The sequence below is a fragment of the Pelobates fuscus genome, chromosome 11 (genome assembly GCF_036172605.1).
Source record: "Pelobates fuscus isolate aPelFus1 chromosome 11, aPelFus1.pri, whole genome shotgun sequence".
Lineage (NCBI taxonomy): Eukaryota > Metazoa > Chordata > Amphibia > Anura > Pelobatidae > Pelobates > Pelobates fuscus.
In genome coordinates this window covers 13,183,647-13,201,893 of record NC_086327.1, presented here as the reverse complement: position 1 = coordinate 13,201,893, position 18,247 = coordinate 13,183,647, and the positions used below count along the sequence as shown (strand labels likewise).

The 18,247-nt window shown below is 40.1% G+C and overlaps 1 protein-coding gene and 1 non-coding gene across 4 annotated transcripts in view; one reads left to right on the top strand and one right to left on the bottom strand.

The window, feature by feature from the left end:
• The window catches only part of LRRC4B (leucine rich repeat containing 4B), a 316,729-nt gene that overhangs the window by 190,620 nt on the left and 107,862 nt on the right, over nt 1–18,247 (bottom strand). The window lies entirely within an intron of this gene.
• On the top strand, nt 6,479–6,550 carry TRNAV-CAC (transfer RNA valine (anticodon CAC)). The gene has a single exon. It is a non-coding gene; the product is annotated as a tRNA-Val (tRNA).

The window sequence follows — 18,247 nt, the reverse complement described above, 5'->3', positions numbered from 1 at the left end:
AGCATTTAGAGTAATCCACAACATCTGGGGTGCCGAAGGTTGCCTACCCCTGCCCTAAAGTTAATGTGAGATAAACGGAGAAGCAGTGGTTAGAGTTTAGATAACTAGCTGCCACAATATTTTGTCTTGTATGATTATTGGTGTTAAGCACTGGATTCTAATGAAATACGTTATTTAGAGCAATATTGTAGGACATGTTAAGTGCTGGAAAGTTTTTCTGATAGATTTTTTGATATTATTACTCCAAGCGATGCTGTTTCTTGCTTGAATAATGTGTTTGTTTTATTGTTTTAGATAACTTTGTTCTATCCACAGTTTGTTTTGTTTATCATCTCTTATTTTTTTGTTTCTTTTCTTTGCATTGGAAACCTTATTTACTCTATTTTGAAAGCAGAGGTAAATGAGTTTTAGCCTTATGATTGTTCGAGTAATGCTTCATGCCTCCTCTATATTTAATATCTATCAATTCTATTTTTGGGTCACTAGCTGTCATAAGATCAAATATTTAAAAATCATTGGCTATGGATCACTCATCTTCTTTCATTTTTTTATTGTTAGGTACATTGAGTGCATTATGCACAATACACAGATTAATGCTATTCATTTACTTCCTATGGCCGAGCATGGGGTATGACCCATAACATTAACTTTGCCCATTAATTTAGAGGATTAATTAGTACGTCAGTCCCTAGATGGAACCAGCAAGTTGCAAGACTATACATTGTGTGTCTTTCATAAACAGTGTTTACAATATTCAACATCAAATTATTACTTATTTATGAACACATACAGCAAAAATCAGGGACCCCACCATTAAATGTTTCACTGCACAGCACTGCTCATTTCTGGGGACTGATTACCCATTTCCCAGTGATTTTAAGTGGCCATGGTGCCTGTAGCCTGTGTGTATAGTGTTTTGCCTTGAAATGCTGCATATACAGAGATTAACCCCTTTGTTGCTGGAGGTGTAACTCTATCACCTCTACAGTCAGCGTCATTGTGGTTTTTATCAGCGAGCTATGATGAGCTCCGGACTGGCTAATGCCAATTCTGTGCAAATTCCAAAGCACAGTAACTAATTAATTGGCTGAGAGTGGTCAGCTCACACTCACAGAAAATGAATGAGTGTTAGAATTGGCACCTGGCTTCTGCAGCAGTGGGCTATAGTGATAGTTGGTGTAACCCTTTAAGTAAATTCTTGTGGCCATATAATTAATCAATTTAATCATGATACACAGTAACTTTAAAGGGACACTATAAGCATCAGAAAAACTTTAGTTTAATGAAGCAGTGTGGGTGCATAAATCGTGTCCCTGCAGTCTCACTACTCAATTATCTGCCATTTAGGAGTTAAAACACTTTTGTTTCTGCTTTTGTGGCCCTAGCCACACCTCCCCTGGCTGTTCTACACACCCAACATAAAAACGTGTGTAATTTTCCATCAGATGTTGACATGCTTTAGAGGTTTTTGTCACTTGCTCTGTAAATCAAACTTCAATTACACACAAGAGGCTCTTGTATGCTCTAGAAGGTTCTTCACTGAGCAGGACATAAGATACTCTAGATCAAACAGAATGTGCAATAAACGAAGTTTAAACATTAGATGTCTCTGTGCAGGAAGCTTTTAGGAAGGCTGTGCAAGTCACATGCAGGTAGGTGTGACTAGGACTGTATAAACAAAGTACTGTAACTCCAACATTGAGCAGTGAGGCTGCAGGGGCATGATCTATGCACCAAAACTGCTTCATTAAGCTAAAGTTGTTTTGGTGCCTATAGAATACCTTTAAGAGGAAAATACTTTTCCATGATCTTCAAACACAAACCTTTAATGATGACAATGTATCTGTTAATAATAATTAAAACAAAACAAAAATAACTCCTATTAAACTGAAAAGAAATATTTGCATTTATTGAATTAGGCTTTGTTGTTTTTTTTTTTTGTTTTTTTTAAGATCAGTTAAATAATTAAATACTTTGTAAAATTTGATTTTTTTCACTGTAGTCCATGTCAAGCCGGTTCAGTTAATCACCCATACAAGTCTATGAATTGACAACACGTTTCCATTCTAAGTGCAGCATGTATTGCCGGAGAATCCGACTTTATTAAAGCCAGCATGTATATCTCCAATCAAATGCATTTGGCACATTGCCACGACATTCATCAGTTAACATTGTTTTTTATATCTGAAAGTCTGAAAGCACAGAATACTGGATGCATTTAATTTTTTTCTTTATCTTATGTCGTTATTCGTGTTTAATCATGCCCACTGATAATAAAAGTCTATAATATTCGGTTCATTCAGGACTAAATTGTGAATTATGCAATGAATGTCGAGGCAGATTTTATGTCCATACATGTCAGATTATTGAGGTTTTTTTTTGTTCATTTATTTAGACCCACTTGAATTGTCAGTGTCATGTCACCTGCTAACTGCCTATTATTAAACACAAACGGTAAGAGACAAAACCATGCATTGGATAACAGCGAATATCCGTCAGGAGAAGAAAGTAATTCAGCTTTGCCCAATTCCACTTAATAACACAATCTCACTCCGTGGCTCAGAATGTACACCGACTGCCATTGGAATATAATAAAGGTCGAACAGGTTGTGGATAACCAAGTGGGAAAAGGAGAATTATCATCATTGGAAAGAACTATACAGAAACCTGTTCAATAAATGTGCTTGTGATTAAATGGTCTCATGAAGTGCTTATAGGTTTCCAAATGGATCATCATATCCAAGATAAAGTATCAACGTATCCAAGATAAAGTATCAACGTATCCAAGATAAAGTATCAACGTATCCAAGATAAAGTATCAACGTATCCAAGATAAAGTATCAACGTATCCAAGATAAAGTATCAAAACCACAAGGCTTCTTTTATGTGGGATGAAAACTAATATGGTACATATTATATTGGTGCATTCTTGTCTTACCACCATGTCCAGGCTAGATTATGCCAGGTAAAACATGTCAGGAATACCCAGCTCCTAACCCACCAATGGCTCGATGTCCATATGTGAAATGATGTTAATATTAAACATACAAATCTGTTAAATATACAGTCAAAGACACACACCATTACTCTTCTACATGTTCCATATACACATATCATTCTAAATATTTACTACTAAACTTTCCATACAAGCATACCATTCTTGTTATTCACTCCTACACTTTCCATACACACATAACATTCTAAATATTCACTCCTCACACCTTTCTAAATATTCACTCCTACACTTTCCATACACATATACCATTCTAAATATTTACTCCTACACTTCATACACACATACCATTCTAAATATTTACTCCTACACTTTCCATACACACATACCTTTCTAAATATTCACTCCTACACTTTTCATGCATGCATACCATTCTTAATATTCACTCCTTCACTTTTCATATACACACACCATTCTAAAAATTCACTCCTACACTTTCCATACCCAAATACCATTCTAAATATTCACTCCTACACTTTCCATACACACATATCTTTCTAAATATTCACTCCTACACTTTCCATATACACACACCATTCTAAAAATTAACTCCTACACTTTCCATACCCAAATACCATTCTAAATATTCACTCCTACACTTTCCATACACACATACCTTTCTAAATATTCACTCCTACACTTCCCATATACACACACCATTCTAAATATTCACCCTTACACTTTCCATACACACAACATTCTAAATATGCACTTTTAGACTTTTCATGCACACATACCATTTGAAATATCCACTCCTACTCTTCTATAAATACACATTCTAAATATTTACTTCTACACTTTTAATACATACATGCAATCCCAAAGCTTCACTACTACATGTTATATACATACATGCAATTATACATATTACTTCTTACACTTTAAATACACCCTCTTATAACTTAAAAAAATATACATATGATTCTAAATAATGGTCCAGTAAAAGGCTTTGCCTTCAGAAATGTTAGAATTGGAATAGCTATGGACCTCTTGGTGACTAACTGGTATTTAGAGAGTTTTACAAGGACATCAAATCATTACCTAGAGCTCACCAATAGAGTGTCCCTTTAATAATATAAACCCACCCAGTATAACTGTAACCTAACCTACACAGTGCATCTAACGTATGTGGGAGCTATAGTGTCCCTTTAATAATATAAACCCACCCAGTATAACTGTAACCTAACCTACACAGTGCATCTAACGTGTGTGGGAGCCTGGAGTGTCCCTTTAATAATATAAACCCACCCAGTATAACTAACTGTAACCTAACCTACACAGTGCATCTTACGTGTGTGGGAGCCTGGAGAGTCCCTTTAATAATATAAACCCACCCAAGTATAACTAACTGTAACCTAACCTAAACAGTGCACCTAACGTGTGTGGGAGCCTGGAGTGTCCCTTTAATAATATAAACCCACACAGTATAACTAACTGTAACCTAAGCTACACAGTGCACCTAACATGTGTGGGAGCCTGGAGTGTCCCTTTAATAATATAAACCCACACAGTATAACTAACTGTAACCTAACCTACACAGTGCACCTAACATGTGTGGGAGCCTGGAGTGTCCCTTTAATAATATAAACCTACCCAGTATAACTAACTGTAACCTAACCTACACAGTGCATCTAACGTGTGTGGGAGCCTGGAGTGTCCCTTTATTAATATAAACCCACCCAGTATAACTAACTGTAACCTAACCTACACAGTGCATCTAACGTGTGTGGGAGCCTGGAGTGTCTCTTTAATAATATAAACCCACCCAGTATAACTAACTGTAACCTAACCTACACAGTGCATCTAACGTGTGTGGGAGCCTGGAGTGTCTCTTTAATAATATAAACCCACCCAGTATAACTAACTGTAACCTAACCTACACAGTGCACCTAACGTGTGTGGGAGCCTGGAGTGTCCCTTTATTAATATAAACCCACCCAGTATAACTAACTGTAACCTAACCTACACAGTGCACCTAACGTGTGTGGGAGCCTGGAGTGTCCCTTTATTAATATAAACCCACCCAGTATAACTAACTGTAACCTAACCTACACAGTGCACCTAACGTGTGTGGGAGCCTGGAGTGTCCCTTTATTAATATAAACCCACCCAGTATAACTAACTGTAACCTAACCTACACAGTGCACCTAACGTGTGTGGGAGCCTGGAGTGTCCCTTCAGATTCTGTAGATAAATTGATCGAATTTACATTGGATAAAAGTGATGTCATACTGTCAGTGTTGGTAAGCTAAGAGTCATTGTAGTTCACTGTCTAGGGACACTCAATGAAGCCAAAGATTAGAAACATTAGCATCTGTATGTGACATTCACAAAGACAGTCTACACAACCTCAAATTACAGAGGTAGTCATTGGATTTATAATGTATAGGAATTTACTTAGTCATTTACTAGGGAAATGCATACTTCTAAAGTAGATGTGTTCTTTAATCTTCCACCACTTTAATCACTTGGCTAGTATTCTATTTGTAAGATTTCCTAATACCTTTTGTTCTCATTTGAACATCTCACCGATTTCCGTTAACATTTAATCTCTTTTTTTTTTCTTTTGCAATATGCTGACCCAATGTTCCTAATTATACAGTTTATTGACCTGTTTTGCATTTGTGTACATTTTATATTTTACAGTAAGATTGTACACTATGGAGATATATGCTGGCTTAATTCCACCACAATAAATATATCATGTTCAACATTCTAAATAACTACATCACATAATAGCAATACAATACCTGGAATAATTATATAATTTAGCAAATAAAATAATAATTAAAAAAAAAAAACATATGGTAAATATTCCATATGACAAATATATTATGGTAATAATGTTTAAAAACATAAATATTTATTTAAGGGGTGGAGCCTAGCTGAAGAGCTGGCATCCCGAAAGAGCTAATTTTATTAATTAATTCGGCCAAAGTCGACTATTTATTATTTGCAGCACTCACATCACTTTTAAGTAAGCTTGAAGCAATTCTGCTTGTGTTCGATGGTTCAAGAGTTGCAGCTTACTACATGTGGGAAAAAGGGAGGCGGACGATCCCTCTGCCCGTGGATTCTCTGATCAATGCAGTTGATGGGTGAGCATAATCCCAGCACCTATCTCTGGTGCTGTCATGCCCCGAGATATGCTTGCTTATCTAAGCCATAGGACAGGGCCCTCCTATACTATGGCAGACATTCCCTACCTCATCGATAGTGGATGCGAGCAGTCTTAAAAATTCTGACCAGGTTAGGTAGGATTTTTGAAGAATACTGGAATAAGATCAGTCGTCGACAAACCACCCTTCTCCTCCTGTGCCAAACGAGCCAGAGGCTCACTCTGAGCATAATATGAGGCCACTCTAAGCTTCTTAGAGTGGGGAGTCAGAGAGTCTACCACTCTAAGAAGCTGCGAAGATCATGCCTACAGGTGAAGACGCGAGCTGAACCAAAACTTCATGTGTTGGGGATGTAGCTCAGTGGTAGAGCACATGCTTCACATGTATGAGGCCCTGGGTTCAATCCCCGGCATCTCCAGTGTTGCACATCTTTCTTTATAAGGGTATGGTATTGATATTTCTTCATATTGTTCCACTGAGGGATTTATTAAACAGAAGATAAATTGAATCAAGTGAAATATTTAGGCGAGAATAGCGTTTTTCAAAAAATTCTCAAACTCCAAGGAAACATCTTTAAGCTCCCATCCTCTCTTGTCTAAAAAACGTGGGGGCTTAGCTCAAATGGTAGCTTGCTCGCTTTATATATGAGAGGTAGCAGGATCGATGCCTGCATTCTCCATTGGCTGGTTCTTGCTTTAAATGAAGGATGCTTAGTTTGAACTATTTAACACAGTAAAGGAGTTTAAGCATGCGTGGGATAGGCATCAGGCTATCCTAACTATAAGATAAGGCCAGGGACTAATGAAAGTATTTAGAAAATTGGGCAGACTAGATGGGCCGAATGGTTCTTATCTGCCATCACATTCTATGTTTCTATTACACTTACTCGAGTTAATTGAGGGCAGTCAGATCCTTGCAGTTATTTAAGCAGCAAGCACACCAGTCCAGTTACCCTTGTCTTACCAGATAATATATTATATACGGGACAGAGCTTTTTTGGCTCCTTAATATTGAATGGGACTGTGCCATGACTCGGATGGGAATTGGCTAGCTGGAGATTAATGCTTATATCTGATTCAAAGCCACATGACTCCATCTTCTCCGGGCCACACACCAGTGACCCGATATGCTTGTTTATCCCGTTGAAAATATTTTTTGCTGACTATGCACCCAGTGCAAATCTTATGCCACACTGCTCGTTCTCTGATTATGACTTCTTTGCATACGGTGCTCCTCTTGTTGTATTTAAAAATAATGCGCAGTCTATCGTTGTACCTTCTAGATTTTACTTTCTTTATTGATTAATATATTGTTCAATATCCAAGATGTATTGATACACTTCAAAAACAAAGAATTGAAATATTTCTTTAAATTCTTACATAACTTTATGGCAGAAAATAAATTGTAAATATATTGCAAATGTAAATGTATTATTTTATTATTATTATTATTATTATTATTATTATTATTATCATAATTATCGGCATTCATAAAACGCCGCAGTGCTGTACAAAAATACACAGACCAATCAAAAGGTATCAAGAGGTCTTTGATTGACAGAACTGGACAATTTGTGAAAACAGAGCATTGCTAATTATACAGAATAAAGGGGAAAAAACACACACAAATTGATACAAAAGGAACAGAGAGTAATGTCCAAGAGCTTACAATCTAGCCATTACAATACAAAGTGCTTAAAAAGATTACTTGTGAGCTTACAATCTAAAGGGGAGTAGGGCCATGAGGTCGCAGAGGGTGTTTGAACTTGAAGACCAAAGTACTGTGAACATATGTAAATACTGAGTAGCTTGCGAGGCAGTTAAATAGTTAGGATTAGATGCAGCTAAAGGAACATGCAATAGGAAAGACAAAGCGAGGGGGAATTATAGAGTCAGTGGTAGCAACAATTTGGAATTGTTTTCTAAGGGAAATCGGATTGCAGTATGAAAGAAGGAATGCAAAGGAAGTTGAGAATCCACAAACAGGTTTTGTTGTAGGAAAGCAGAGGGGGAGGGAGGTAGAAGACGGGGGTGGGATGTTTAACACTAAGAGTGAATAATGTATATTCATACACAATATGAAAGTATTCGTTGCAAGCGATACAGAAGGCATATGATACTAAGACGTGCAAAGTGTGAGAGGATATTGAGGGACATAGCATATTTCCCAACAATGGGGACAGGGGAATTGGGACATGGCTCTCAGGGGGCATCACCATGCATCCGGCATCACTAGTGACGCTCATAATTGGCAGACCTTTCCCTTTTCTAGGCCTGTAGCCTTCAGGACCATGAATGGAGTGTTCCCTACATGGTCCTAGGACTCTGCACAGCAAAGCTCTTCTCACTGTGCTGCACAGATGCGGGACATTAGGGAACTAAAACGGGATGGCAGGACAGGGCCCTGTAATTGTGACTATTCTACTCAGGTGGAAGTGTTGGGAGGCATGAAGATAGGTAAAAACAACATGGAGTTTCTTACTTGATTGAATGTTATTACTTAATTGCTTACAAAATGCATACGATATTGCAATAATGTTAATCACATACTAAAGCTAAGGTCCTGTGTTCTTCATTGTAATCCGATTCAGTGTCCAAGTGATAAAAAGGAAACATAATTGTCGAAACTAAATGTCTTAAATATTTAGATAACTTAACCCCTTAAAGACGGAGGCAGTTGTCAAAGTTCTTCTGAACCAAAACATAAACCTGGAATTTGAGCTAAATGTCCGTTCAAACATAATTTACCTCTTTCATATTAGGTGCACCCACACTTATTATATATAATCTTGTTTATGGGGAAATGGGGCTTTTATTTCACAACAAATATTTAAATATTAAAAATAAGTTTAAATTAATAAAATCTAAAAAGAGTGTGAAAATAAATTAAGAAATATGTAGGGCTCTCCCCTTTTCAGTTTTTACACTTCAAATTTGCTAGCTTGTTTGCTGGGCCTATGTTGCCTTTGAGACTGTATAGCAGCGATGAGAATTACCCCCATCGTGGCAAACCATTTGTGAAAGGAGAAAACCCACGGTATTAAACATGGGGTATGTCCAGTCTTTTTTAGTAGCCACTTAGTTACAGTCCCTGGCCAAAGTAAATGCCTATATTTTTTCATTTATTTATTTATTTTACGCAAAAACTGCCGTTTCACTAATTATATCATTGTCATTATACATTTAATTCACCATAAACCTCTCACATTTCTGTTCAGTGACTGCCTCGTGTCCAATCTGGCGAGGGGGTGAGAATGCTGACTGCACGGAGTGCCCGATTGTTAGTGCGTGCTATGCCACCCTAAAGCCATTAAAGCCCTCCTTTTGTAGGAAGGCATGACGTTGAGAAAGGGTTAAATAATGCTCCAACTATATAATAGTTTAATATTTTCTCTGTATTAGCAGGTGATCCGGAGCTGAAATTGTCTATCATTTACCACTGAACAGAAACAGGTGTTGGCAGATGGAAAATATTAAGTTCTATTACAGGCAATCCATTACCTAGATGGAGTATTGTAGGCTGATTGCTCAATCGCTGATATGTGATTTGGATGCAAAACGTTTTTTAAAATATTTTTACTTATTGAAGAATATAAGGAATATGTTTCTGTGTGTTCAATTCAGATTCCCTCTTCATGTACTAAACACTATCAGAATAAAGTAGCACACATTGCAGATTTTGCAGTCCTCGTGATTTTGCATGCTTTTTTTAATACCTTTTAAATGTAATACGGATTTCACATGCTACATAGAATTTCGCGGGATTTACTCACATGAAGTACATGCAGTTTAAAATGACACTCCTCTTCCCAAATAAAACATTTTTTTTTTACATTTTAAAAATGTAAAAAATAAGCAAACACTATTTAGTAGATATGACAACATGCATACACTTGATTACGCTGTTTTATTGGGGGTTTATTTAACAACAGCTTGTAAAACCTGTAGATTAGAGATGTCCCGAACAGTTCGCCGGGAACTTTTCGCTGGCGAACATAGCTTGTTCGCGGTCGCCGCGGCGGGCGAACATATGCGATGTTCGGTCCGCCCCCTATTCGTCATCATTGAGTAAACTTTGACCCTGTGCCTCACAGTCAGCAGACACATTCCAGCCAATCAGCAGCAGACCCTCCCTAGCAGACCCTCCCACCTCCATGACGAATAGGGGGCGGACCAAACATCGCATATGTTCGCCCGCCGCGGCGACCACGAACAAGCTATGTTTGCTGGCGAATAGTTCCCGGCGAACTGTTCGGGACATCTCTACTGTAGATCTCTTGTCTGCAAACTTTACAAGCCCTCCCATTCTAACCCCGCCCAGTCTTTCTGTGACTGTCCAATCACAGGCTTACCAAAATCACCACATAAATATAAAAATGAATTAGGTGGTAAAGAGCATACGCTACATAGTGCATTCAGTAAAGAAAGAGAGAATGAGCACTAGCAGGGTTATTTACAAAAATGAGAATACAAAGTGAATAGCTTTTTTTTAAAACAAAAACATTTCTTCAAGTCAGCTATGCTTCAAATTTAGCCACTTTGGTCTAATATTTGAAATCCATTTCAAATTCACTTTGAATTCTCAATTTAGTAAATACACTTGGAAATCAGACTGCCACAATGTCTCCACGACGATATAGGTATCACAGTCTCAAATCTCTGAGATGTACGAGACTGGGTCTTGAATTTACACCAGTTTTGCAAAAGCTTTTTTGCTAGTGATCTGTGGACGGCATCCTTGCTTTTCACTAGTAATCTGTCTATTTTGTGAAAAAAATCTGAAGAAAATAAGCTGAAAAAAACTAGTGTTTGCACTTTTCTTAGACGTTGCACACCAGAGAAAAAATAGTTAAACCGAAATCGTATTTTTCGAGAGAAGATTGTTTTGGGGTTTTTTGAGACATGTTCCAAATGGCCACTATAAGATTCATCACTTTTCTTTAAGGAGATACATGAAGCACCATATCGAGTAAGGTCCAGTGTATTATTACAGCTCATTGTAGTAGTTATGGTACAATGACTCTTTGCGCGATGTCAACGTTTTCAATCAAACCATTTTGTAGTGATTTGCTAAAGACAGCATAGCCCTTCCTCTCTGCAAATACACTAATAATGTAGAAATTACCTCTTCCTATTACCAAGAGCCAAGCTGTATAACCTGGTGGCAGTTGTGTGGATAAAGTTGACATTCTTTTGTATTTTTTTTTATATATTAAAATACCAAAGACATGATTGAAGGCTTAATGGGGCACTCCAAGCACCATACAACTTAATCACGATGAAGTTGTTATGGTGTGAGGAGGTCCCGGGCACTGTCTTACCTCAAGGAGTTAAACCGTTAATGATTGTTAATCCCAAAGTCATCAAAATGGCGACAGATCTTTCTCTATGTCGTAGTTCACAATTTTGACCACCAGGGAAAGTGGTTTTCTCAATTTTTTGCAACTATTCAATATTATATTTATCTGTATTGGGTTGTGTGCTCCCACATATACTAATCATTACAATAATTACACTGGTCAGGCCAGGCGAGCGGTAGGGCCCATGTGTGACCTGACGGTGCTATGTGATTGTCAGGATCGGGACAGGGATCCAACACGCAGAGTACAAACAGTAGCCAGATACGTATACCGGACCTTAGAATGGCCGGACTAACGTAAGTAGTACAGTATAGAATGGTCAAAGACAAGCCGAGGTCGAGGGTAACAGAAGACAGGTAAGCGAGAGACAAGCCGAATCAAGGGTAACAGAGATAAGCAGAGTAAGGTAAACAAGCCGGGTCAAAACCAAAAGGGATAATAGAATACACAAGCACTGAGTGACTAGAACAAGCTAGAACCACGACAGGGCAATGAGCTAATGAAAGAAGCTCTGTTAAATACCCTGTTCAGAGCAGTAACCACGCCTCCAAGGCGTCCTGATTGGTCCTGCAGCCATTGACTGACAGGTTGTTCCGGGGGAGTGTCCTGATGACTACTTCCTGCCTAGATGCTGTAAAAGGCAGTCACTCCCTCGCGGCCGGCCTAGCATGACCGGATAGACCGCGGGGAAGGGAGCCATCAGGCCGTCTGGATGGAGGAACAGCTAAGTCTCTACCTCTTTCGGAGGTAGAGACCACAGGTACCCTGACAGTACCCCCCCTCTCAGATACGCCCACCGGGCGGAATGAACCGGGACGAGATGGGAAGCGAGAGTGATACGCCCTGCGGAGACGGGGAGCATGAACATCCTCCTGAGGTACCCAACTCCTCTCCTCAGGACCATATCCCTTCCAATCAACCAGATATTGTACTCTCCCCCGGGAGATTCGAGAATCAATAATAGAGTTAACCTCATACTCCTCCTGACCCTCCACCTGAACGGGGCGAGGAGGGGCTATTGTGGAGGAAAATCTGTTACATATGAGTGGTTTCAGCAATGAAACGTGAAACGAGTTCGGGATGCGTAAGGTATTAGGAAGAGCTAAACGATACGCAACTGGATTGATACGGGTCAGCACCCTGTAGGGTCCAATATAACGAGGAGCGAACTTCATGGAGGGCACTTTTAAACGGATGTTCCTCGTGCTCAGCCATACCCTATCACCTGGAACAAAGACCGGAGCCGCCCTTCTACGTTTATCAGCGTGTTTCTTGACCAACATAGAGTTGTGCACAAGGATTTGTCGAGTTTGATCCCACAACTTCCTCAAATTGGCAACATGAACATCAACCGACGGCACCCCCTGGGAAGGGGAATCCGAAGGAAGAATAGACGGATGAAAACCATAATTCATGAAGAAGGGGCTTGAATGAGTAGAATCGCAAACGAGATTGTTGTGTGCAAACTCCGCCCAAGGAATCAACCCGACCCAATCATCCTGGTGTTCAGAAACAAAGCATCGTAAATATTGTTCGATTTTCTGGTTGGTACGTTCAGCAGCTCCGTTAGACTGAGGATGATAGGCAGAAGAAAAGTTTAATTTAATACCAAGTTGAGAGCAGAAGGACCTCCAAAAGCGGGAAACAAATTGGGAGCCTCTGTCCGATACAATTTGAGAGGGTATCCCATGTAGGCGAAAAATCTCCTTAGCGAATATCTCTGCCAATTCGGGAGAAGACGGGAGTTTAGGCAGGGGAATGAAGTGTGCCATCTTAGTAAACCTGTCAACCACGGTGAGGATAACAGTCTGTCTTTTAGAGATAGGTAGATCGACAATGAAGTCCATGGCCAAACAGGACCATGGTTTTTCTGGAACCTCCAAGGGGTGCAGGAATCCACATGGAAGCGTATGGGGTTGTTTGGTTTTAGTACAAACTTCACATGCAGCGATGAACTCCTCAATATCCCTCCGTAAAGCAGGCCACCAGAAGTCCTTAGAGATCAACGCGTAAGTTTTGCGAATACCAGGATGTCCCGCCATCTTGCTATTATGTAAACACTGTAAAAGTTCCAGTTGAAGAGCAGGAGGAACGAAATGACGGCCCGCAGGAGTCTGTTTAGGTGCTAGATGTTGCAACTTAATGATCTCGCCCAGTAATGGAGAATGAATCCTGAGATTCGTATTAGCAATGATATTGCATTTCGGAACTATAGAAGAAAGAACTGGTTCAGGTACAGTAGAAGGTTCATATTGGCGAGATAATGCATCGGCTTTAGAGTTTTTAGAACCAGGTCTGTAAGTCAGTACATAATTGAAGTGAGTCAGGAATAAGGACCAACGAGCTTGTCTAGAGGATAAGCGCTTAGCCTCCCCAATATAGGACAAGTTTTTGTGGTCCGTCAAAATCGTAATAGGGTGTAGGGTCCCCTCCAACAAATGTCTCCACTCCTTTAAGGCTTTAATGACTGCTAACAGTTCCCTTTCCCCGATGTCATATCTGCTCTCAGGCCCAGAAAATTTCTTAGAGAAAAAACCACAAGGGTGTAACGGTTTATCCACCCCTAACCTTTGAGACAGAACAGCCCCAACTGCTGTCTCAGAGGCATCGACCTCGAGCAAGAAAGGCAGAGTCGTATCAGGATGGACTAGAATGGGAGCCGAGGCAAAAAGTTCCTTGAGAGTCTTGAAAGCACCAAGAGCTTCCTTAGACCAGAACTTAGTATCAGCCCCTTGTTTGGTCATATTGGTAATAGGCGCAATGATAGAGGAGTATCCTTTAATGAAGCGCCTATAGTAGTTGGAAAAACCAATAAACCTTTGGATAGCCTTGAGTCCTTTGGGCAAGGGCCAGTCTAAAATAGATTGGAGTTTTACAGGATCCATTTTAAAACCCTCCCCAGAAATCACGTATCCAAGAAAGTCTACCTGAGACTGATCAAAACTGCACTTTTCCAATTTGCAATATAGACCATGTTGCAGCAGCTTGTGTAATACCTTTCTGACCTGTCTATGGTGAGTCTCAATCTCCTTAGAGTGTATTAGTATGTCGTCCAGGTAAACAATAACACAATCATGCTGAAACTCCCTAAGTACCTCATTAATCAAATCTTGAAATACTGCAGGAGCATTGCATAGTCCAAATGGCATAACAGTGTATTCGTAATGGCCATACCGGGTATTGAATGCCGTCATCCACTCGTGACCTTGCTGGATTCTCACCAAATTGTAAGCCCCTCTGAGATCTAACTTGGTGAAGATTTTGGAGCCCTTAAGACGATCAAATAACTCGGTAATCAGTGGGATAGGATAGGCATTTCTGACAGTTATTTTATTCAAGCCTCGGTAATCGATACAAGGTCTCAGCGTGCCATCCTTCTTCTTAATGAAAAAGAACCCAGCCCCGGCCGGTGAAGAAGACCTCCTGATGAATCCCTTTTCTAAATTCTCCCGAATATACTCCTCTAGAACCGAGTTTTCCTGAACAGACAAAGGATATACATGGCCCCTCGGAGGCATAGTGCCGGGTAGCAGCTTAATCTTACAGTCAAATGACCTGTGTGGAGGCAAAGAATCGGCATTCTTCTTGTCAAACACTGCGCTTAAGTCTAGGTAAAGGTCTGGTATTTGTCTTTCTGTGGACTGAGTAGGATTCTCCGGTATGTTAATATTAGCTAATGGAGAAACCTTGCACAAACACCGATCCTGGCAGCCCTGGCCCCACGAGAGTATCTCTCCTAACTCCCAATCGATAATAGGGTTATGTTTTTTCAACCATGGGTACCCCAGAACTATGGGAACGGAAGGAGACGAAATGAGCAGAAGAGATAAATTCTCCACGTGTAGGATACCAACATTTAAATCAATGGGTACGGTCTCACGAAAGATAACAGGGTCTAGTAGTGGTCTACCATCTATGGCCTCAACGGCCAAAGGTGTCTCCCTTAGCTGGGATGGAAAATTGTTCTTACTAGCAAAGGCTTGGTCGATAAAATTCTCAGCAGCACCGGAATCTATCAATGCCATAGCCCTTACTACTTCCTTCCCCCAAGTTAAGGAAACTGGTAGCAGAAGCCTGTGATCCTTATAATTAGGAGTAGAGGACAAAATAGAAACACCCAAGGCCTGTCCTCTAGAGGGACTTAGGTGCGAGCGTTTCCCGGGCGGTTAGAACAGTTCGAGAGTAAATGACCCTTGGCTCCACAATACATACACAAACCCTCTCTTCTCCTGTGTTGTCTTTCCTCCTCAGAGAGGCGGGTATACCCTATCTGCATAGGTTCAGTAAGCAAAGATATCGTGGAGTCAGGACTTGAAAAAGCAGGAGCTAACCTAAAAGAAGGTCTCTGGTTCCTCTCTCGAGTGTTCTGTCTCTCTCTTAGACGTTCATCTATACGAGAGATGAACGAAATTAAATCCTCTAAATTCACAGGGAGTTCTCTGGTAGCAACCTCATCAAGGATTACATCAGATAGGCCATTCAAAAATACATCCATATACGCCTGCTCATTCCACTTGATTTCTGCCGCCAGAGACCTGAACTCTAGTGCATAATCCACAAGTGTTCGGTTCTCCTGTCTCAGGCGCAACAGTAATCTGGCTGCATTAACCTTTCTACCTGGAGGGTCAAATGTTCTTCTAAAAGCAGCTACAAATGCGTTATAGTTATAAACTAATGGGTTATCGTTCTCCCATAGTGGGTTGGCCCATCTCAGAGCTTTCTCAATGAGTAGGGTGATAATAAATCCTACTTTTGCCCTATCTGTAGGATAAGAGCGAGGTTGCAATTCAAAGTGGATACTAATTTGGTTTAAAAAACCACGACACTTCTCAGGAGCCCCACCATAGCGTACTGGGGGGGTAATGCGAGAAGAAGCACCCACTGTGGTTACCTCTAGACCTGAACAGACAGGAGAAACAGGGGTATTACGTATCTCCTCTGGTGGGTTATTGGCACAAGCTAATAGAGCCTGTAGCGCAAGCGCCATCTGATCCATTCTGTGATCCATGGCTTCAAACCTAGGATCAGGAGCAGCCAGCTGACTGTTTGTACTTGCAGGATCCATTGGCCCTGTCGTAATGTCAGGATCGGGACAGGGATCCAACACGCAGAGTACAAACAGTAGCCAGATACGTATACCGGACCTTAGAATGGCCGGACTAACGTAAGTAGTACAGTATAGAATGGTCAAAGACAAGCCGAGGTCGAGGGTAACAGAAGACAGGTAAGCGAGAGACAAGCCGAATCAAGGGTAACAGAGATAAGCAGAGTAAGGTAAACAAGCCGGGTCAAAACCAAAAGGGATAATAGAATACACAAGCACTGAGTGACTAGAACAAGCTAGAACCACGACAGGGCAATGAGCTAATGAAAGAAGCTCTGTTAAATACCCTGTTCAGAGCAGTAACCACGCCTCCAAGGCGTCCTGATTGGTCCTGCAGCCATTGACTGACAGGTTGTTCCGGGGGAGTGTCCTGATGACTACTTCCTGCCTAGATGCTGTAAAAGGCAGTCACTCCCTCGCGGCCGGCCTAGCATGACCGGATAGACCGCGGGGAAGGGAGCCATCAGGCCGTCTGGATGGAGGAACAGCTAAGTCTCTACCTCTTTCGGAGGTAGAGACCACAGGTACCCTGACAGTGATTCAGTTGGGGAAATCTGTGTGTCTGAGAGAACATGACTGTGTTTACATATGTCTGCGTATGTGAATGTGCCTTTGGGTTTATATCTCTGTGTATGTGTGGGTGAGTGTGTCAGAGGGGCCCTTTCTGCTCCTATCAGAATCTATTAATAAAAGTTAACACTGCATAAGATAGATTGTCAAATTGTAACATTCTCATATATATAAGTGTATAAACTTTGAATTTGAAAAAAAATAATATATATCTTCATGGCAGACTGGGAATCCTCAGCTGTCTGGGGTGACCATGACTGGCGGGCAAACCTGGTTTCCTACTTTCGTTATATAGACGATCTGTTTTTTATTTGGCAAGGTACCGATACATCCTTGAAATTGTTTTTAGACCATTTAAATATTAATGACAGGGGGATTGTTTTAACATCAGAATCTAGCAATGTGTCAGTCAACTTTTTAGATTTGAACATTTTTATTCAAGACGGTCGCATTCATACCAAAACTTTTTTTAAAGAGGTCTGCACAAACACAATTATAGACCAAACTAGTTGTCACCATAAACCTTGGTTGGATGGCATCCCAAAAAGCCAATTTCTTCGCCTCCACCAAAATTGCTCTTCAACAGCTGACTTTAACATCCAATCTACTTCACTAAAAGACATGTTTTTAGAAAAAAACTACAAAGCTGAAAAACTAAATAGAGCCTTGGAGGTGGTAAAAGAGAAGGAAAGAACGGAACTCCTAAAATATAAGGCTAAAAAAACAGATCCCCCACAACTCCCTATTATTTTAGATTTTAACAATAAGAATAACATTTTAAAAAAAATCATAAATAAACACTGGCACATTCTTAAACAGGATGACCTTTTAAAAGACCATGTTCCAGACAGACCTAATGTCATATTCAGAGGAGCCCCTAATTTTAGATCAATCTTGACCAAAAACTATACTAAAGTAAATGGACATCAAAAAGAACATTTTTTATCTAGGCCTAAAGGGTTTTTTAAATGCAATAAATGTATTGTATGTAGAACTACAAATAACACTACAAATTCCAAATCCACCCATTTTTCTTCCACCGCCACTAAAATTTCCTACCCCATAAAAGACTTTATTGGATG